At 43.4% G+C, this 23,384-nt stretch overlaps 10 non-coding genes across 10 annotated transcripts; 6 read left to right on the top strand and 4 right to left on the bottom strand.

The window, feature by feature from the left end:
* Window positions 1-15,392: 15,392 nt before the first annotated feature.
* On the bottom strand, window positions 15,393-15,465 carry trnav-cac (transfer RNA valine (anticodon CAC)). The gene has a single exon. It is a non-coding gene; the product is annotated as a tRNA-Val (tRNA).
* A 197-nt stretch (window positions 15,466-15,662) lies between these two features.
* trnav-aac (transfer RNA valine (anticodon AAC)) lies at window positions 15,663-15,735 on the bottom strand. The gene has a single exon. It is a non-coding gene; the product is annotated as a tRNA-Val (tRNA).
* An 837-nt stretch (window positions 15,736-16,572) lies between these two features.
* trnad-guc (transfer RNA aspartic acid (anticodon GUC)) lies at window positions 16,573-16,644 on the top strand. The gene has a single exon. It is a non-coding gene; the product is annotated as a tRNA-Asp (tRNA).
* A 1,544-nt stretch (window positions 16,645-18,188) lies between these two features.
* On the top strand, window positions 18,189-18,260 carry trnad-guc (transfer RNA aspartic acid (anticodon GUC)). Its single transcript has one exon. It is a non-coding gene; the product is annotated as a tRNA-Asp (tRNA).
* Window positions 18,261-19,036: 776 nt separating this feature from the next.
* On the top strand, window positions 19,037-19,108 carry trnad-guc (transfer RNA aspartic acid (anticodon GUC)). Its single transcript has one exon. It is a non-coding gene; the product is annotated as a tRNA-Asp (tRNA).
* A 1,544-nt stretch (window positions 19,109-20,652) lies between these two features.
* On the top strand, window positions 20,653-20,724 carry trnad-guc (transfer RNA aspartic acid (anticodon GUC)). Its single transcript has one exon. It is a non-coding gene; the product is annotated as a tRNA-Asp (tRNA).
* Window positions 20,725-21,500: 776 nt separating this feature from the next.
* On the top strand, window positions 21,501-21,572 carry trnad-guc (transfer RNA aspartic acid (anticodon GUC)). The gene has a single exon. It is a non-coding gene; the product is annotated as a tRNA-Asp (tRNA).
* A 220-nt stretch (window positions 21,573-21,792) lies between these two features.
* trnav-cac (transfer RNA valine (anticodon CAC)) lies at window positions 21,793-21,865 on the bottom strand. The gene has a single exon. It is a non-coding gene; the product is annotated as a tRNA-Val (tRNA).
* Window positions 21,866-22,210: 345 nt separating this feature from the next.
* Window positions 22,211-22,283, bottom strand: trnav-aac (transfer RNA valine (anticodon AAC)). The gene has a single exon. It is a non-coding gene; the product is annotated as a tRNA-Val (tRNA).
* Window positions 22,284-23,120: 837 nt separating this feature from the next.
* trnad-guc (transfer RNA aspartic acid (anticodon GUC)) lies at window positions 23,121-23,192 on the top strand. Its single transcript has one exon. It is a non-coding gene; the product is annotated as a tRNA-Asp (tRNA).
* The last annotated feature ends 192 nt before the right edge of the window (window positions 23,193-23,384 follow it).

Here is a 23,384-nt window from a genome sequence, read left to right as displayed (position 1 = left end):
CATAGACAGACAGAGTCAGCAGTGTCCCTCTGTTTCATCTGCACCACTGAGCAGGAGTGACACTGGGTTACTATGGATACGGGCACACTCTGATTAAACTTCCCAATAATAGTAGGTTTGTTCACCTGATTCAGGTTCAGATGTCTGGAGGTTGGCAGGTTTGCTGATCAACCGAACCACTATTGCAAAGTGTTACCAGAACAATATACCACCATGCACATGCACACACACGCATTAAAACCCTTTAAAAGTCTCACAACACCACTCTGGTGTCAGAGCAGCTGCCAGTTCATCATCATGACCATCATTACCACTGTCACTGGGTGGAATTTCACCATTATTTTGTCTTTAAAGCAGAAAACAACGAGACATTACTGTGCATGTTATAGTATTTGGCATTTAAGTACACCAAACGTAATGGAGAGTTATCAAGTTACATTACTTTAACATTGTGATACTTGGATTAGGTTACCAAGTCCATTTTCTGATGGGTAATTAGTAACTATGGGAATACATTATGAAAGCAGCCCTCCCATCCCTGTACTTTAATGAGTTTGATCTTGGGTCAGTCATTGCTGCAGGTTCACCCATCACTCGCTGTCACTCCACTAGCAACAAACAACACAGAATGTTACAATGAGTGTTACGGAGAAGCTAATCTGTAATCACAATAAAACACAGGCTAACAAATGGGGGCATTACAATGGAGGTACAAAGTACAAACCACAGTGTCACAACCACAACATACCTCTGTCTCCTGCCATGTTTCCTTCAGACCCAAGTTGTATTAAATCAGAATTTCCCTTCACATATTTGCCCCTCTCATGTTGGGGGAAGTAAACATTATGGTTCAGTATCTTTAATCTGCTTTGTATATCAGGATTGCAAGTTACTTACATCTTTCAAAGAGTCCCAGAACTTGTTTTGACATTGCGCTTTCAGTCTTTTTGTTTTGAATACACTTTGTTCAAATGTTTGACATCAAATTTTGGAAACTAAATCCCTCCATGTTCTCCTGGTAATGTTCACAGGATTGCTACAGATGGCAGTAAACCATGTGGAGGAGATATGGATTTAATAAGTGAACATAATAATGAGTCTATTTCATGAAAGTTCAATTAAACATGTTGTTTGCTTTATTGTCAGGTGTTGCATGTTTGTGCAGAACTGACTCATGAGACAGTTTCGTCCAGTGTGTACACTCACTTCTCCCATGTTGTCTGAATGACTTTTTGTGATAATTCTAATATGACTGCGTGTGTGCAGTGTCTCTCTGTATATTGGATTTTTTTGTACCATACTCCACTTGGAATATGTGGCAGCAGTTGAACTTTACAGTAGAGGAGGTGTGGAGCAGCTGTTCACATTTCCCACCTGGAGCTGTAAAAGATGTTTGTGTGGTCAAATTGTTGTTTTTGCTACTAAGACAAAACTAAAATTCTCCTGAGACAGTAATGTGATGTCAGAGCATTTCCTCTAGGAGCAGTTGGTTTAAATGGGGACTGTAAATAAAAAAAAGTGATCATCAAGGTGTTACAGAAGCCCTGAGCAACAAATGAGAAAAAAAAAATCTGGTGATCCATTTTGTCTGAATTAAATCATTTTCCTGTGTTTACGACTTAACAGCAGGTGAAAAAATGTTTTTGCAGTTGAACAGAAATGTTTTTCATTTGTGAAAAAGGGGCTCACATTTTTCAGTGTCAGTTTTTGTAATACTCATTTTACCCACAAGAGGCTGAAGTGCACCACAACACCATGTTCTCAAACTGTCCCTGTTATTTAAGTGGTTGTATGTTTCACATTCATTCTGATCACGTGGCTCTTGAGATGCTTTTCATACATTTAGCTTTTGCAGTGTTTCTATGAAGTGATAACGATGAGCTGGTTGTTGAATGATGCTTGTGACAAAATACATCACTTAATTTACCATTAACTATGTCAGTTCACATGTAAACTGTTTTATTTTTATGCACATTTTGTGTACACATATCATCTCTAGATGTCTTCACACCCCACAGCTGCTCAGCACAACCAGAGCTGTGTGTTGTTACCACCCAAACAGATGATGTTAAAGCCACAAAGTGCAGCTCTGGCTCTGAGGCTGTTCATGTTCTGTTCATCCCACCCTCCTTCCACTCCACTAGTCAAGTCTCTGTCGCTTTCACCCTCCTGAGCCAGAGCCCAAGTACCCTGCAACTGTAAAGCCACCAGAGGCACAGAGGAAAACAACCCGGCTGCAAATCCTCCACAGACAGCTGCACCTTATTTCGTATATATACACACACTGTATATATGATACAACATGTAACGAGTGATTGAAGGTGTTGATAGGTATATGATGTGAACAAAGTAAGCAACGTATTGTGGAAATCTGGTGCACATCCACACAAAAAAGAGTGAAATCATGAAATCAAGTGAAGAAGATTTTATGTAACGTTGTATTGTGTATATACATATACACATACAGTCATGGCCAAAAGTTTCCATCCACTTGTAAAGAACATGTATATCATGACAGTCTTCAGTTCCAATGATTTCTACAGCTGTCATGTTTCTGCGATGGAATGAGTGGAACAAATACTACCTTGTCACAAAAAACATTCATGAAGTTTGTTTCAATAATTAATTTATTATAGGTCTTCTGAAAATGTGACCAAATCTGTGCTGGAATACAGAATACAGAGAGACTTAAAAAAGCTCATCATAATTATTATGTCAATTTAATCAGTACATACCAAGCAGTCTTAAAGACGAAGAGACACAGGCAGGGTCACTGTGGCAGACAACTGTCAGGCACACACAATAGTGGGAATCGTATTTTCATGAGATGATTTTAAAGATGGCACAAATCAAATCAAACCATCACCTGCAAGAAGGATAAGCCCACCTGTGGTCTTTGTGAAATGGATCATCTGCAGGACAACATGGAGTGTCTCCTCAGAGTCCTCTCCCTGGGACAGGACAGTCTGGACGTCTTTGTTGGTGCATTTAAATATAAGAGGGAGGAAAAAGGCTTTTACAAGTAATCCTGCACAAATTAACATAACACATGACTCAAAAGAATCAATACTGAAACTGCATTGTAGCTCAGCATGACTAACTTACTCTACTAAAGGTAACATTTACAGCAGTTTTTTAAAATTTGTGATAGCTGATGTCAGCCATTCTGGTGAAAATGCACATAAAAGAGAGGACAAACTCGCAAACCCATAAGCACAATAATGCTAATAGCCGCAAGCCAACCGAACAAACACAAACCAACGTGACTACCTTATCTTATCTATTCAGGAATCAACCAGTCACCGCGTGGTAAGCTAAGATGACCGTGTGAGAGTGCTGCAAGTTAGCTTAGTAAAACTTACTGATGAGTAACAGATTGTTATAAAAAAAAATGATAGTGAACAAACATTGCTACAAAGATCAACTATATTTAAGCTTACCATATTATCTGCTTATAAAGTACAGGATGCAGATGGCTAATCCTCAAAAAGAAAGTCCAGAATCTGGAACAGTGACGTCAGTGGCTCAAACAGTACAACTTTGATGTCACAGTGGAACAAGTATAACTAACTGCGATGTCACAGTGGATCTCACAGTACAACTTTGATGTCAAAGTGGAACAACATAATCAACTGTGATGTCACAGTGGAACAAACAGTACAACTTTGATGTCACAGTGGATAACACATAACTAACTGGGATGTCACAGTGGAACAGACACAACCAACTGTGATGTCACAGTGGAACAATCATAACCAACTGTGATGTCAGAGAAGAACAAACACAACCAACTGTGATGTCACAGTGGAACAAACACAACCAACTCTGATGTCAGTGGATCACACATAACCAACTGTGATGTCACAGTGGAGGAATCAAAACCCACTGTGATGTCACAGTGGAAAAACATAACCAACTAACTGTGATGTCTCAATGGAACAGTTTGTTCCACTGTGACATCACAGTTGGTTATGTTTGTTTAACTTTGACATCACAATTGGTTATGTTTGTTCCACTGTGACATCAAAGTTGATTATGCTTGTTCCACTGTGAAATCACAGTTGGTTATGATTTTCCACTGTGACGTCACAGTTGGTTATGATTGTTCCACTGTGACATCACAGTTGGTTGTGTTTTTTCCACTGTGACATCACAGTTGTTTGTGTTTTTTCCACTGTGACATCAAAGTTGTATTGTTTGATCCAATGTGACATGACAGTTGGCTATGATTGTTCCACTGTGACATCACAGTTAGTTAACCATAACCAATGTCAGTGGATAACACATAACCAACTGGGATGTCAGTGGAAAAGACACTACAACTGTGATGTCACAGTGGAACAAACATAACCAACTGTGATGTCAGAGAAGAACAAACACAACCAACTCTGATGTCAGTGGATCACACATAACCAACTGTGATGTCTCAGTGGAACAAACACAACCAACTGTGATGTCACAGTGGTACAAACACAACCAACTGTGATGTCACAGTGGAAGAATCAAAACCCACCGTGATGTTACAGTGGAACACCTGTAACTAACTGTGATGTCATAGTGGATCAAACAGCACAACTGTGATGTCTCAGTGGAAAAAACACAACCAACTGTGATGTCACAGTGGTACAAACACAACCAACTGTGATGTCACAGTGGAAGAATCAAAACCCACCGTGATGTTACAGTGGAACACCTGTAACTAACTGTGATGTCATAGTGGATCAAACAGCACAACTTTGATGTCACAGTGAAACAAACACTACAACTGTGATGTCACAGTGGAACAAAAACAACCAACTGTCATGTCAGTGGATAACACATAACCAACTGTGATGTCACAGTGGATAACACATAACCAACTGTGATGTCACAGTGGAACAATCATAACTGACTGTGATGTCACAGTGGAACAGACACAACCAACTCTGATGTCACAGTGGAACAATCATAACCAACTGTGATGTCACAGTGGAAGAATCAAAACCCACCGTGATGTCACAGTGGAACACTCGTAACCAACTGTGATGTCATAGTGGATCAAACACAACCAACTGTGATGTCAGTGGATAACACATAACCAACTGTGATGTCACATTGGATAAGACATAACCAACTGTGATGTCACAGTGGAACAATCATAACCAACTGTGATGTCACAGTGGAAGAATCAAAACCCACCGTGATGTCACAGTGGAACACTCGTAACCAACTGTGATGTCATAGTGGATCAAACACAACCAACTGTGATGTCAGTGGATAACACATAACCAACTGTGATGTCACATTGGATAAGACATAACCAACTGTGACATCACAGTGGAACAATCATAACCAACTGTGATGTCACATTGGATAAGACATAACCAACTGTGATGTCACAGTGGAACAATCATAACCAACTGTGATGTCACAGTGGAAGAATCAAAACCCACCGTGATGTCACAGTGGAACACTCGTAACCAACTGTGATGTCATAGTGGATAAAACAGCACAACTTTGATGTCACAGTGGAACAAACACAACCAACTGTGATGTCAGTGGATAACACATAACCAACTGTGATGACACATTGGATAAGACATAACCAACTGTGATGTCACAGTGGAACAATCATAACCAACTGTGATGTCACAGTGGAAGAATCAAAACCCACCGTGATGTCACAGTGGAACACTGGTAACCAACTGTGATGTCATAGTGGATCAAACAGCACAACTTTGATGTCACAGTGGAATAAACACAACCAACTGTGATGTCAGTGGATAACACATAACTAACTGTACAGTCACATAGGATAAGACATAACCAACTGTGATGTCACAGTGGAACAATCATAACCAACTGTGATGTCACATTAGATAAGACATAACCAACTGTGATGTTACAGTGGAACAATCATAACCAACTGTTATGTCACAGTGGAACAGACACAACCAACTGTGATGTCACAGTGGAAAATCATAACCAACTGTGATGTCACAGTGGAACAACATAACCAACTGTGATGTCACAGTGGAACAAACTGTTCCATTGAGACATCACAGTTAGTTAACCATAACCAATGTCAGTGGATAACACATAACCAACTGGGATGTCAGTGGAAAAAACACTACAACTGTGGTGTCACAGTGGAACAAACATAACCAACTGTGATGTCACATTGGATAAGACATAACCAACTGTGATGTCACAGTGAAACAATCATAACCAACTGTGATGTCACATTGGATAAGACATAACCAACTGTGATGTCACAGTGGAACAATCATAACCAACTGTGATGTCACAGTGGAAGAATCAAAACCCACCATGATGTCACAGTGGAACACTCGTAACCAACTGTGATGTCATAGTGGATCAACAGCACAACTTTTATGTCACAGTGGAACAAACACAACCAACTGTGATGTCAGTGGATAACACATAACCAACTGTGATGTCACATTGGATAAGACATAACCAACTGTGATGTCACAGTGGAACAATCATAACCAACTGTGATGTCACATTGGAACAATCATAACCAACTGTGATGTCACAGTGGAACAATCATAACCAACTGTGATGTCACATTGGATAAGACATAACCAACTGTGATGTCACAGTGGAAGAATCAAAACCCACCATGATGTCACAGTGGAACAATCATAACCAACTGTTATGTCACAGTGGAACAGACACAACCAACTGTGATGTCACAGTGGAACAATCATAACCAACTGTGATGTCACAGTGGAACAACATAACCAACTGTGATGTCACAGTGGAACAAACTGTTCCATTGAGACATCACAGTTAGTTAACCATAACCAATGTCAGTGGATAACACATAACCAACTGGGATGTCAGTGGAAAAAACACTACAACTGTGGTGTCACAGTGGAACAAACATAACCAACTGTGATGTCACACTGGATAAGACATAACCAACTGTGATGTCACAGTGGAACAATCATAACCAACTGTGATGTGACATTGGATAAGAAATAACCAACTGTGATGTCACATTGGATAAGACATAACCAACTGTGATGTCACAGTGGAACAATCATAACCAACTGTGATGTCACAGTGGAACAATCATAACCAACTGTGATGTCACATTGGATAAGACATAACCAACTGTGATGTCACAGTGGAAGAATCAAAACCCACCATGATGTCACAGTGGACCACTCGTAACCAACTGTGATGTCATAGTGGATCAAACAGCACAACTTTGATGTCACAGTGGAACAAACACAACCAACTGTGATGTCAGTGGATAACAGATAACCAACTGTGATGTCACATTGGATAAGACATAACCCACCGTGATGTCACAGTGGAACAATCATAACCAACTGTGATGTCACATTGGATAAGACATAACCAACTGCGATGTGACATTGGATAAGACATAACCAACTGTGATGTCACAGTGGAACAATCATAACCAACTGTGATGTCACATTGGATAAGACAAAACCAACTGTGATGTCACATTGGAACAATCATAACCAACTCTGATGTCACAGTGGAAGAATCAAAACCCACCGTGATGTCACAGTGGAACACTCGTAACCAACTGTGATGTCATAGTGGATCAAACAGCACAACTTTGATGTCACAGTGGAACAAACACAACCAACTGTGATGTCAGTGGATAACACATAACCAACTGTGATGTCACATTGGATAAGACATAACCAACTGTGATGTCACAGTGGAACAATCATAACCAACTGTGATGTCACATTAGATAAGACATAACCAACTGTGATGTCACAGCGGAACAATCATAACCAACTGTGATGTCATAGTGGATCAAATAGCACAACTTTGATGTCACAGTGGAACAAACACAACCAACTGTGATGTCAGTGGATAACACATAACCAACTGTGATGTCACACTGGATAAGACATAACCAACTGTGATGTCACAGTGGAACAATCATAACCAACTGTGATGTCACATTGGATAAGACATAACCAACTGTGATGTTACAGTGGAACAATCATAACCAACTGTGATGTCACAGTGGAACAGACACAACCAACTGTGATGTCACAGTGGAAAATCATAACCAACTGTGATGTCACAGTGGAACAACATAACCAACTGTGATGTCACATTCCGAATCAGAATCAGAATCAGTATTCCTTTATTGTCCCACAACGGGGAAATTTGTTTGCCACAGCAGCCAAAGGACAGAATATCACAAAAAAACAATAACAATAGCCAAAAATTAACAATATAATTTAAAAGGTAAGAAATAGAATAGACTTGTATGTACATATAAACATGATATTGTATAAAATTAACAAAATTAACAGCAGTGAATTTTTATTTACAATACAAATAATAAATATGGGTATTAAGAAAATTGACCAAATAGAATAGTCGTATTACACAGTGCAGAGTGCAGAGTGAGGTTGGGAGCAGTGCTGATTGTGGAGTCTGACAGCACCAGGAAGGAAGGACCTGCAATACCTCTCCTTCACACACTTAGGGTGTATCAGTCTGTTGCTGAAGGAGCTGCCCAGTGCTGTGAAAGTGACCTGCAGGGGGTGGGACTCCTTCACCAGCAGCGATGACAGCTTGTCCATCATCCTGCTCTCTCCCACCACCTGCACTGGGTCAAGAGGGCATCCCAGGATGGAGCTGGCCTTCTTGATAAGTTTATCAAGTCTCCTCCTGCCTGCTGCCGAGATGCTGCTGCTCCAGCAGACTACTTCATCGAAAATGGCTGATGCCACCACAGAGTCATAGAAAGAAGTCAGGAGTGCCCCCTGCACTCCAAAGGACCTGAGCTTCCTCAGCAGATGGAGTCTGCTCTGACCATTCTTGTATGTTGCTGCAGTGTGATCAGTCCAGTCCAGTTTATTGTTCAGGTGAACTCCGAGGTACTTGTAAGATGTCACCATCTCAATGTCCGTTCCCAGGATGTTCACCTGTGTGCAGGGTTGTTTGCGCCTGCGGAAATCCACCACCACATTGGATTAAACAGTACAAATTTGATGTCATAGTGGAAAAAACGCAACCAACTGTGATGACACAGCGGAAGAATCAAAACCCACTGTGATGTCACAGTGGAACAATCATAACCAACTGTGATGTCACAGTGGAACAACATAACCAACTGTGATTTCGCAGTGGAACAAACATAACCAACTTTGATGTCACAGTGGAACAATATAACCAACTGTGATGTCACAGTGGACAAAACAGTACAACGTTGATGTCACAGTGGACAAAACAGTACAACTTTTATGTCACAATGGAACGACATAATCAACTGTGATGTCACAGTGCATCTCACAGTACAACTTTGATGTCACAGTGGAACAAACAGTACAACTCTGATGCCACAGTGAAACAACATAATCAACTGTGATGTCACAGTCAAAAAAACAATACAACTTTGATATCACAGTGGACTAATAGGCCAGTCAATCTAGCCCAAAAAAAAACAAAAAATTTGCAAAAGAAATGTCTCAGTTTTTATTGGTCCTAATACCCTCCTGAATAATATACTAAAAGTCTACCGCCGTAATGGAGTGGAACATATTTTTTTTCGAGATAAAAAGACTAAGTTGTGCCCAACACTCTAAGTAAATTGAGTAGAATATGGGAAGATTTTCAATTAATAGCTATCACTATGAAACTTCTCCAGTTGATTAGTGACATCATACCAAAGAAAAAATGTATTGCAAGTTTTTGAGATTTTATGTTTATATATGCAAATTAGGCATTTCTTCAAATTATTGTTTCATTGTTGACACATTAGCAAAAAGACAAAATTAAAGAACTGGAAGGACATGGTTTACATGTTTTCAAAACAAGAGCACTGCCAGTGACGACATACACGCTGCTATTACAGTTTTTGCCGAATGCTTACACACATGTAGCAGACTTTGGCTCACTGTGTCATAACTTAACACACAGGCTGAGTAAGACACAGCACATGAAGATCAACTCCTAACGTATACGGCAAAATGAAACTCTTGAAACAAAACCTAACAATCCCATTTCAAAACTGTTTTTAGCATCAAAACGTTAAACACATGCACCTTTGAATTACTCTTTCCTAGCAGCGACAACACACAGATGTGCTTTATGCAAAACACAGCTGTATTCAGTACTTTGGATGGTTTTTGACTTTAAAAGACTCATACAGATTTTTTTTTTGTGAAAGATTGATCCACTACAGTTGATCTAGACACATGAAAACAAAATGGAAACGCTTCAGAATTTTTTTTTGTTTTTCAGGTTTTTGCAAAAGTAAAAAAAAGGGGGGGGAGGTTTACTTGCACATAGTCGTGACGGAGGTCTTTGACTCTCACACTGTTCTTCTCGAATGGAAACTATACAGCTGCTTCAGTGTAATGTTGTGCTTTTTAAGGATGCGGGAGAGTGTAGATATGCTGACAGTGTTGATGTCAGTGAAGGTTATTTGATCTGCGATGATCTGCTCTCTCAATTCACGAAGCCGGATTTCGTTGTTTGCCAAAACCATGTTAACTATGGCCACCTCCTGTTCATCTCATCATACATTTTGTACTTTAGACCCATAGACCTACAGTAATACAGCAATGTATTGTACTGTGCGTTTGAACAATGTGCAATACTGTAATTTCTTTGGTACAGTTTAGTGCGGAAACATCAAAACATACCTGTTTTCCAGTCTGAAAGTTCTAATAATTGAGGCAACTGAGTAGCGACTTGCATTTGGCTGGACTCTCTGCCCAGCCTCCCTCATTGTAAGACCATGATTAATTACATGGTCCACCAAAGTGGCCCTCATGTCATCAGATATTTGTCTCCTTCTGTTGCCTGCTCCCCTTCTTCGTCCTCTTCCTCGTCCTGCTACTGCTCTTACTCTCCCTCTTCCTCTTTCTGCCTCCATCTTTCCAAAGTTGGCACAAAGGAGCTAAGCTCACATCAGGTGTATTTGTAGTGCTATGGCTTAGACTGATTGGTCTACAATTAGATTTTAAATGTTTTCATGTGTGTGAGTCTGTGTGCTTTTCCAATTGTAGTTGTGTTTTGTATTTTAAATAGATGTGTTTTCCCAATGATTGTATGAGATTTCCTTTTTGAACAATGTGTCTTATGTAAAAAACAGTGTGTAGTGTTTTGCAAGAAGTGTGTTGGAGAATTTCAAACACAGTGCAAAGCATATATTGTGTTTGCAGTGTTGGTGCTTTTGTTTAGGGCATGGTCACCAAAGTTAGAGGTTGTGATGCTTTGGGCGTAGCAACCACTTTTAGTGTTTAAGCATTAGGCAAAAACTGTAAACAAGGAAACCAAAACGAAATAATAAATCTAATTTACATTTTCCGTTATTGTTATACCATTTCCCACGGTACATTTCTGCTGTGTGGACACGCTTTGCGCATGCACAATGTATAGTCGCTCGGTATCCATGGTGAGCAACAACACACCGGTCTGAGCCCAAAAGTCCCACGGTCCAGTCAAATAAATTCAGTATACATTAAGAACTTCTTGAATGTTTTCTTTGAGTGCAGAGATAGTTTACAAGGAATATTTGCGGGAAGTACTCCCTCAAGTTAGTTCCCTTCAATTTTACAAGTCTTTAAACCATATTTTAACAGAACAGAACAACTAACAAGCTTAAAAACGAACATATTTTACTAAAAGATCAAATCCTATCTGACAAGGGTAAATACAGGCCAAATGTCACTCACACAAGACCAAATCCTGTATGGCAAGTGCAAATACAGACCAGGATGTCACGTTTAAAAGATGTGTAATCCTTGTAATGCCCTGGGATGCGCAAGGTCTCAAAGCAGGTGGAGGCTGTGGGGTATCTGCCCTCAACCACTTCTACGGAGAGACTCGGTGGTAGAATCTCCTATCCGGTCCAGAATTTGACCAGGTCGGTCAGTTCAGTTGGTGCTGCTATGGAGTAGATTAAAAGGAATTAAAAATATTTTTTGACTTTATTAGTCATCAGGATAAATGGCCAACTATGGCACTAACAGCTTACACTCAATAGAAGATTAGTCAAACCCTTGAGATAAGTTTAGAGAAAATTTTTTAGAATGAGACTGGTTGGACTTGACTATTGAGTTGAAAACAGCAACGTGACTACTTTACATTGATATCTTAAAATCACATGTAACTTTTGCACTCTTTTGTAGTTCTTTGATCAAATATCACTGGTTGGTAGCCGTGATGTCAATTGTGGGTTATGTATGTAGAAAAACAGAAATAACAAGAACAAGATTGAAAACAGACAGTAATAGATGCTGACCAGGTATGAGCCATAATATTTACTAGGAAAATAACATTACAAGATCAGAGTTATTAAAATTAACCTCAGGGTTGAAATTTCCTGCTCCCTCTTTAGGAAAAAGCAAGGCCACTGTGTCAGGTCTTTGGGTCACCAGTGTCCACATTGGGGTTTCTTTAAGACCTTGTCTCAGCTGTTTAATTTGCCTTGTGACACATCCTATTACCTGTTAATAGTAATAAGACAGAGAGGATAGAACACGTAACATTCCTTATCTAAAAGCAAGCTTGAAGAGTATGATAGAAAAACAATAATTCCATTTGAATACATTTATTATGCTTCAATCCACTGGTGAATGAGGAAATAATACTGTTCTCCTGCAGACTGATAAAACTCTTTGCATTTGCAGTATTAGACCACCCACCATCTTTTATGTTTCTAGGAAAATAACTTGGCACATGGGAAGTGATGCATTTTACTGTGACCATTTGTTTTACCTTGAGAATAAATTAATCAGAAAAAAGTGCAACAATCTAATTTTGTCAGACAATTTTTTTAGAAACTTAGCAATGTGCATTTATAACCAAAACATCACTCACAGGATTAAAAAAACAAGAATTGTGCATGGATCAATAGCTTCTCAAAAAGCCATCTCCTGTTTTTCTCAGTTAGGGAAGGGAGGTCCCAGGCATGGGCCAAGTCCTGGACACGCTGTTTATCCTTATCTGACAGTATGGATCCCCCTTCAAGCTTCAAGACAGAGGGAAACTAATTAGGAGATAGAAAAAAAGATGTGTAATGCCAGATACTACAGATGGGGGACAAATTAAAGGAAAAAACAGGTAGACACAATACCTGACCCCTACAGTGAGGGGGGATTCATTCATTCATAGGGGTCACTGAATGGTTTGATGAAAATATTGTGAATTATATGCTATGGTCTTCACAGTCACCATATCTGACCCAATTGAACACCTATGGGAGATTTTGGGCCGATGTGTTAGACAGCGCTCTCCACCACCATCATCAAAACACCAAATGAGGGAATATCTTTTGGAAGAATGGTGTTCATCCCTCCAGTAGAGTTCAGAGACTTGTAGAATCAATGCTAAGAAGCATTGAAGCTGTTCTGGCAGCACATGGTGGCCCAACACCTTACTAACACTTTATGTTGTTTTTTCCTTTAATTTGTCCTCTGTCTGTATGTGCACTTGCAAAAAGTAATGAATATGAATATTACATAGTGGATCCAAATAAGCGCCACCCTCTATTTTATTTACAGATTACTGGCATTTTAGCTGTTCTAAAATCAGGATTTTTGTATACTACTACATTTACAGTATCACAAAACTAAGTATTGAAAATCTCATTCACTCCCTCTTTATTTGATAAGCTTAAGTTAGCCATATATTAATGTCACTCAATTAGGATAATGGATACACAATAAAAGGGTGCCCCATTGTACATAAAATCTTAGTGAAAGAAAAAACTTTTTTAAAATCAAACATACAAGCTTGATTGTTTCTCTGATGTCCAGGTCTGGACAGTCCTCTAGTGTAACAGTTGCAGTTTCAGGACTCCCACCAAGCAGAACATGAACAACAGCAGGGCTGAGTCCCAATAGGCATGGTCTACCATGAAGAAAGGAGTGGCCTACGATTCTCCCCGCCAACATGAACATATCACTTTCCACAAGAAACAAATTTTAGTTTTGTTTGTGTTGTTCTTGTTTATATATAGATAGTATTATTATTATTGTTATTATTATTATTATTATTATCATTATTATTATTATTATTACTATTATTATTATTATTATTTTCTGCATATTCTTTGTATGGGAGCAGCTGTAACGTAAGCAATGGCCCCTTGGGGATCAATAAAGTATTTCTGATTCTGATTCTGATTCTGAACTATAATGTCAGACTGTAACAATCATAACCAACTGTGATGTCACAGTGGAACAGACCATACAACTTTGATGTCCCAGTGTAACAATCATAACTAATTATGATGTCACAGTGGATTAAACAGTACAACTTTGATGTCACAGTGTAACATTAAGTACACCTGTGATGTCACAGTGGAACAAACATAAACAACTGTGATGTCACAGTGGAAAAAAGAAATACAACTGTGACATCACACTGGATCTCACAGTACAACTTTTATGTCACAGTGGAACAAACAGTACAACATTGATGTCACAGTGGAACAACATAACCAACTGTGATGTCACAGTGGATCAAACAGTACAACTTTGATGTCACAGTGGAACAAATCGTACAACTATAATGTCAGAGTGGAACAATCTTAACAAACTGTGATGTCACAGTGGAACAAACCATACAACGTCGATGTCACAGTGTAACAATCATAACTAACTATGATGCCACAGTGGATTAAACAGTACAACTTTGATTTTTGCAGTGGAAAAAACAATATACAACTGTGATGTCACAGTGGAACAAAAAGTACAACTGTGACATCACATTGGGTCTCACAGTACAACTTTGATGTCACAGTGGAACAAACAGTACAACATTGATGTCACAGTGAAACAACATAACCAACTGTGATGTCACAATGAAACAAACATTAGCAACTGTGATGTCACAAAAAATGTACAACTGTGATGTCACACTGGATGAACAGGATGATTTCTACTGCTGTTCTGCTGTGCTGTCCTTTCGCTTCCTGGCCAACAGGACCTCAATTGGTAGCCGATCATTAGCTGAACATTAGCAAAAATGCGTCACTGTCCTTCAGCGGAAACGCTTCCCAGTAAGTCTCGGCGTATTCTCGGTAACCGCTGAAACGGCCCATGCAGCCCGCTCACAATGCAAAACTGTGGATGAGTCGGTCCTCGTTAGTATAGTGAACAGTATCTCCGCCTGTCACGCGGAAGACCGGGGTTCGATTCCCCGACGGGGAGAGCTTTGTTTTCTTCCAGCTACTGATGATTGATTGACCAAAACTGCAAAACGGCAGCATGAGACATGTCCTTGTGCCCAAATGATTAGCTTCCCTGATGACGAGAAGAACCAGGACTCTACTAACGTGTTCCCAGTGCTACACATTGTGGGGTTGTCTGATGGTTTGGCTGACAACAGTTTGATTTTCACACTCACCAATAATAAGCAAACAAGTGTGTTTCCGCCCGGTTTCGAACCGGGGACCTTTCGCGTGTGAGGCGAACGTGATAACCACTACACTACGGAAACTCGCAGGGGTCCTCTCCTGCAGGTGCACGTGTTCATGCACCTCCTCACTGAATCGCAAGGCTTGCGGGACGAAACATTCAGCGGTATACGGTAGCAGCGTTGTTTTCTTTTTGTGCGTGTGTTTTGTCCAATTTCATTTGGTCTGTTTTACTGATAATTTGACTAAACAGTTCAGTGCAAGCGTGAAGATCGAAAGCTGTTTCCGCCCGGTTTCGAACCGGGGACCTTTCGCGTGTTAGGCGAACGTGATGACCACTACACTACGGAAACTGCGCAAAGCAGGGTGCATGTGCACACGTACAGCGGAAAGCACCTCAATACCGAATCGCAAACGTTGCCAATGCCAGAAAACATTTTTAAATGTTAAGGATAGGTTTCGTGGACATTTCATAACCATCAATGGTTCTAATTGCAAACCTTTCCAAAAAAAGCCAATGGAATCCATGAACTCCCCATATACGGACAGTTTCTCAAATGCCCGACCACAGAGGAGAATACTTTGGATCGTTGTTACACTGCAATGGATGGTGCATATCACGCCATCCCCTGCGCAGTGCAGGGCCACCCTTCCCGCGGCATGGTCCACCTCATCGCTGCATGCGAGCCGAAATTGGAGCTCTCTAGGCTTGTGCTGAGGATACCAAAGAAGTGGAACAGTGAGGCTGTGGAGGATCTTCGTGCCTGCCTAGAAGGGCGGTGAAACGACTGTACTTTGGGAGTCTTCAACAGCAGCGGCGCACTAACGACGCTGCTTTCTTCTGGAGAGGTGTAAACGACTGTACTCTGAGAGTCTTCAACAGCAGCTCCGCACTAACGAGCCTGCTTCCTTCAGACAGATCACCAACTACAAACCTCAAGCCCACCAAGCCGTTGACGACTTGCGCCAGGCCAATGACCAGGATGAGTTCTACTGCTGTTCTGCTGTGCTGTCCTTTCGCTTCCTGGCCAACAGGACCTCAATTGGTAGCCGATCATCAGCTGAACATTAGCAAAAATGCGTCACTGTCCTTCAGCGGAAACGCTTCCCAGTAAGTCTCGGCGTATTCTCGGTAACCGCTGAAACGGCCCATGCAGCCCGCTCACAATGCAAAACCGTGGATGAGTCGATCCTCGTTAGTATAGTGGACAGTATCTCCGCCTGTCACGCGGAAGACCGGGGTTCGATTCCCCGACGGGGAGAGCTTTGTTTTCTTCCAGCTACTGATGATTGATTGACCAAAACTGCAAAACGGCAGCATGAGACATGTCCTTGTGCCCAAATGATTAGCTTCCCTGATGACGAGAAGAACCAGGACTCTACTAACGTGTTCCCAGTGCTACACATTGTGGGGTTGTCTGATGGTTTGGCTGACAACAGTTTGATTTTCACACTCACCAATAATAAGCAAACAAGTGTGTTTCCGCCCGGTTTCGAACCGGGGACCTTTCGCGTGTGAGGCAAACGTGATAACCACTACACTACGGAAACTGGCAGGGGTCCTCTCCCTGCAGGTGCACGCGTTCATGCACCTCCTCACTGAATCGCAAGGCTTGCGGGACGAAACATTCAGCGGCGATAAAAGAGCCTGAAGACTTCAGTACTGTAAGTTCAAAAGCAATGGAAGTAGGAAAATCTATGGAAACATTGACTCTTTGAGTGGGGACGCTAGTGCCTGTATGTTGTCTTCCCTGTCAAGTAGAACGTATTAAGTACGCAGTGGTATACGGTAGCAGCGTTGTTTTCTTTTTGTGCGTGTGTTTTGTCCAATTTCATTTGGTCTGTTTTACTGATAATTTGACTAAACAGTTCAGTGCAAGCGTGAAGAGCGAAAGCTGTTTCCGCCCGGTTTCGAACCGGGGACCTTTCGCGTGTTAGGCGAACGTGATGACCACTACACTACGGAATCGGCGCAAAGCAGGGTGCATGTGCACACGTACAGCGGAAAGCACCTCAATACCGAATCGCAAACGTTGCCAATGCCAGAAAACATTTTTAAATGTTAAGGATAGGTTTCGTGGACATTTCATAACCATCAATGGTTCTAATTGCAAACGTTTCCAAAAAAAGCCAATGGAATCCATGAACTCCCCATATACGGACAGTTTCTCAAATGCCCGACCACAGAGGAGAATACTTTGGATCGTTGTTACACTGCAATGGATGGTGCATATCACGCCATCCCCTGCGCAGTGCAGGGCCACCCTTCCCGCGGCATGGTCCACCTCATCGCTGCATGCGAGCCGAAATTGGAGCTCTCTAGGCTTGTGCTGAGGATACCAAAGAAGTGGAACAGTGAGGCTGTGGAGGATCTTCGTGCCTGCCTAGAAGGGCGGTGAAACGACTGTACTTTGGGAGTCTTCAACAGCAGCGGCGCACTAACGACGCTGCTTTCTTCTGGAGAGGTGTAAACGACTGTACTCTGAGAGTCTTCAACAGCAGCTCCGCACTAACGAGCCTGCTTCCTTCAGACAGATCACCAACTACAAACCTCAAGCCCACCAAGCCGTTGACGACTTGCGCCAGGCCAATGACCAGGATGAGTTCTACTGCTGTTCTGCTGTGCTGTCCTTTCGCTTCCTGGCCAACAGGACCTCAATTGGTAGCCGATCATCAGCTGAACATTAGCAAAAATGCGTCACTGTCCTTCAGCGGAAACGCTTCCCAGTAAGTCTCGGCGTATTCTCGGTAACCGCTGAAACGGCCCATGCAGCCCGCTCACAATGCAAAACCGTGGATGAGTTGGTCCTCGTTAGTATAGTGGACAGTATCTCCGCCTGTCACGCGGAAGACCGGGGTTCGATTCCCCGACGGGGAGAGCTTTGTTTTCTACCAGCTACTGATGATTGATTGATTGACCAAAACTGCAAAACGGCAGCATGAGACATGTCCTTGTGCCCAAATGATTAGCTTCCCTGATGACGAGAAGAACCAGGACTCTACTAACGTGTTCCCAGTGCTACACATTGTGGGGTTGTCTGATACTTTGGATCGTTGTTACACTGCAATGGATGGTGCATATCACGCCATCCCCTGCGCAGTGCAGGGCCACCCTTCCCGCGGCATGGTCCACCTCATCGCTGCATGCGAGCCGAAATTGGAGCTCTCTAGGCTTGTGCTGAGGATACCAAAGAAGTGGAACAGTGAGGCTGTGGAGGATCTTCGTGCCTGCCTAGAAGGGCGGTGAAACGACTGTACTTTGGGAGTCTTCAACAGCAGCGGCGCACTAACGACGCTGCTTTCTTCTGGAGAGGTGTAAACGACTGTACTCTGAGAGTCTTCAACAGCAGCTCCGCACTAACGAGCCTGCTTCCTTCAGACAGATCACCAACTACAAACCTCAAGCCCACCAAGCCGTTGACGACTTGCGCCAGGCCAATGACCAGGATGAGTTCTACTGCTGTTCTGCTGTGCTGTCCTTTCGCTTCCTGGCCAACAGGACCTCAATTGGTAGCCGATCATCAGCTGAACATTAGCAAAAATGCGTCACTGTCCTTCAGCGGAAACGCTTCCCAGTAAGTCTCGGCGTATTCTCGGTAACCGCTGAAACGGCCCATGCAGCCCGCTCACAATGCAAAACCGTGGATGAGTCGATCCTCGTTAGTATAGTGGACAGTATCTCCGCCTGTCACGCGGAAGACCGGGGTTCGATTCCCCGACGGGGAGAGCTTTGTTTTCTTCCAGCTACTGATGATTGATTGACCAAAACTGCAAAACGGCAGCATGAGACATGTCCTTGTGCCCAAATGATTAGCTTCCCTGATGACGAGAAGAACCAGGACTCTACTAACGTGTTCCCAGTGCTACACATTGTGGGGTTGTCTGATGGTTTGGCTGACAACAGTTTGATTTTCACACTCACCAATAATAAGCAAACAAGTGTGTTTCCGCCCGGTTTCGAACCGGGGACCTTTCGCGTGTGAGGCAAACGTGATAACCACTACACTACGGAAACTGGCAGGGGTCCTCTCCCTGCAGGTGCACGCGTTCATGCACCTCCTCACTGAATCGCAAGGCTTGCGGGACGAAACATTCAGCGGCGATAAAAGAGCCTGAAGACTTCAGTACTGTAAGTTCAAAAGCAATGGAAGTAGGAAAATCTATGGAAACATTGACTCTTTGAGTGGGGACGCTAGTGCCTGTATGTTGTCTTCCCTGTCAAGTAGAACGTATTAAGTACGCAGTGGTATACGGTAGCAGCGTTGTTTTCTTTTTGTGCGTGTGTTTTGTCCAATTTCATTTGGTCTGTTTTACTGATAATTTGACTAAACAGTTCAGTGCAAGCGTGAAGAGCGAAAGCTGTTTCCACCCGGTTTCGAACCGGGGACCTTTCGCGTGTTAGGCGAACGTGATGACCACTACACTACGGAATCGGCGCAAAGCAGGGTGCATGTGCACACGTACAGCGGAAAGCACCTCAATACCGAATCGCAAACGTTGCCAATGCCAGAAAACATTTTTAAATGTTAAGGATAGGTTTCGTGGACATTTCATAACCATCAATGGTTCTAATTGCAAACGTTTCCAAAAAAAGCCAATGGAATCCATGAACTCCCCATATACGGACAGTTTCTCAAATGCCCGACCACAGAGGAGAATACTTTGGATCGTTGTTACACTGCAATGGATGGTGCATATCACGCCATCCCCTGCGCAGTGCAGGGCCACCCTTCCCGCGGCATGGTCCACCTCATCGCTGCATGCGAGCCGAAATTGGAGCTCTCTAGGCTTGTGCTGAGGATACCAAAGAAGTGGAACAGTGAGGCTGTGGAGGATCTTCGTGCCTGCCTAGAAGGGCGGTGAAACGACTGTACTTTGGGAGTCTTCAACAGCAGCGGCGCACTAACGACGCTGCTTTCTTCTGGAGAGGTGTAAACGACTGTACTCTGAGAGTCTTCAACAGCAGCTCCGCACTAACGAGCCTGCTTCCTTCAGACAGATCACCAACTACAAACCTCAAGCCCACCAAGCCGTTGACGACTTGCGCCAGGCCAATGACCAGGATGAGTTCTACTGCTGTTCTGCTGTGCTGTCCTTTCGCTTCCTGGCCAACAGGACCTCAATTGGTAGCCGATCATCAGCTGAACATTAGCAAAAATGCGTCACTGTCCTTCAGCGGAAACGCTTCCCAGTAAGTCTCGGCGTATTCTCGGTAACCGCTGAAACGGCCCATGCAGCCCGCTCACAATGCAAAACCGTGGATGAGTTGGTCCTCGTTAGTATAGTGGACAGTATCTCCGCCTGTCACGCGGAAGACCGGGGTTCGATTCCCCGACGGGGAGAGCTTTGTTTTCTACCAGCTACTGATGATTGATTGATTGACCAAAACTGCAAAACGGCAGCATGAGACATGTCCTTGTGCCCAAATGATTAGCTTCCCTGATGACGAGAAGAACCAGGACTCTACTAACGTGTTCCCAGTGCTACACATTGTGGGGTTGTCTGATACTTTGGATCGTTGTTACACTGCAATGGATGGTGCATATCACGCCATCCCCTGCGCAGTGCAGGGCCACCCTTCCCGCGGCATGGTCCACCTCATCGCTGCATGCGAGCCGAAATTGGAGCTCTCTAGGCTTGTGCTGAGGATACCAAAGAAGTGGAACAGTGAGGCTGTGGAGGATCTTCGTGCCTGCCTAGAAGGGCGGTGAAACGACTGTACTTTGGGAGTCTTCAACAGCAGCGGCGCACTAACGACGCTGCTTTCTTCTGGAGAGGTGTAAACGACTGTACTCTGAGAGTCTTCAACAGCAGCTCCGCACTAACGAGCCTGCTTCCTTCAGACAGATCACCAACTACAAACCTCAAGCCCACCAAGCCGTTGACGACTTGCGCCAGGCCAATGACCAGGATGAGTTCTACTGCTGTTCTGCTGTGCTGTCCTTTCGCTTCCTGGCCAACAGGACCTCAATTGGTAGCCGATCATCAGCTGAACATTAGCAAAAATGCGTCACTGTCCTTCAGCGGAAACGCTTCCCAGTAAGTCTCGGCGTATTCTCGGTAACCGCTGAAACGGCCCATGCAGCCCGCTCACAATGCAAAACCGTGGATGAGTCGATCCTCGTTAGTATAGTGGACAGTATCTCCGCCTGTCACGCGGAAGACCGGGGTTCGATTCCCCGACGGGGAGAGCTTTGTTTTCTACCAGCTACTGATGATTGATTGATTGACCAAAACTGCAAAACGGCAGCATGAGACATGTCCTTGTGCCCAAATGATTAGCTTCCCTGATGACGAGAAGAACCAGGACTCTACTAACGTGTTCCCAGTGCTACACATTGTGGGGTTGTCTGATGGTTTGGCTGACAACAGTTTGATTTTCACACTCACCAATAATAAGCAAACAAGTGTGTTTCCGCCCGGTTTCGAACCGGGGACCTTTCGCGTGTGAGGCGAACGTGATAACCACTACACTACGGAAACTGGCAGGGGTCCTCTCCCTGCAGGTGCACGCGTTCATGCACCTCCTCACTGAATCGCAAGGCTTGCGGGACGAAACATTCAGCGGCGATAAAAGAGCCTGAAGACTTCAGTACTGTAAGTTCAAAAGCAATGGAAGTAGGAAAATCTATGGAAACATTGACTCTTTGAGTGGGGACGCTAGTGCCTGTATGTTGTCTTCCCTGTCAAGTAGAACGTATTAAGTACGCAGTGGTATACGGTAGCAGCGTTGTTTTCTTTTTGTGCGTGTGTTTTGTCCAATTTCATTTGGTCTGTTTTACTGATAATTTGACTAAACAGTTCAGTGCAAGCGTGAAGAGCGAAAGCTGTTTCCGCCCGGTTTCGAACCGGGGACCTTTCGCGTGTTAGGCGAACGTGATGACCACTACACTACGGAAACGGCGCAAAGCAGGGTGCATGTGCACACGTACAGCGGAAAGCACCTCAATACCGAATCGCAAACGTTGCCAATGCCAGAAAACATTTTTAAATGTTAAGGATAGGTTTCGTGGACATTTCATAACCATCAATGGTTCTAATTGCAAACCTTTCCAAAAAAAGCCAATGGAATCCATGAACTCCCCATATACGGACAGTTTCTCAAATGCCCGACCACAGAGGAGAATACTTTGGATCGTTGTTACACTGCAATGGATGGTGCATATCACGCCATCCCCTGCGCAGTGCAGGGCCACCCTTCCCGCGGCATGGTCCACCTCATCGCTGCATGCGAGCCGAAATTGGAGCTCTCTAGGCTTGTGCTGAGGATACCAAAGAAGTGGAACAGTGAGGCTGTGGAGGATCTTCGTGCCTGCCTAGAAGGGCGGTGAAACGACTGTACTTTGGGAGTCTTCAACAGCAGCGGCGCACTAACGACGCTGCTTTCTTCTGGAGAGGTGTAAACGACTGTACTCTGAGAGTCTTCAACAGCAGCTCCGCACTAACGAGCCTGCTTCCTTCAGACAGATCACCAACTACAAACCTCAAGCCCACCAAGCCGTTGACGACTTGCGCCAGGCCAATGACCAGGATGAGTTCTACTGCTGTTCTGCTGTGCTGTCCTTTCGCTTCCTGGCCAACAGGACCTCAATTGGTAGCCGATCATCAGCTGAACATTAGCAAAAATGCGTCACTGTCCTTCAGCGGAAACGCTTCCCAGAAAGTCTCGGCGTATTCTCGGTAACCGCTGAAACGGCCCATGCAGCCCGCTCACAATGCAAAACCGTGGATGAGTCGGTCCTCGTTAGTATAGTGGACAGTATCTCCGCCTGTCACGCGGAAGACCGGGGTTCGATTCCCCGACGGGGAGAGCTTTGTTTTCTACCAGCTACTGATGATTGATTGATTGACCAAAACTGCAAAACGGCAGCATGAGACATGTCCTTGTGCCCAAATGATTAGCTTCCCTGATGACGAGAAGAACCAGGACTCTACTAACGTGTTCCCAGTGCTACACATTGTGGGGTTGTCTGATGGTTTGGCTGACAACAGTTTGATTTTC

This window comes from Pagrus major, chromosome 22 (genome assembly GCF_040436345.1).
Source record: "Pagrus major chromosome 22, Pma_NU_1.0".
Lineage (NCBI taxonomy): Eukaryota > Metazoa > Chordata > Actinopteri > Spariformes > Sparidae > Pagrus > Pagrus major.
Note: the sequence above shows the minus strand (reverse complement) of the source record. Positions and strands in the feature narration are given on the sequence as shown.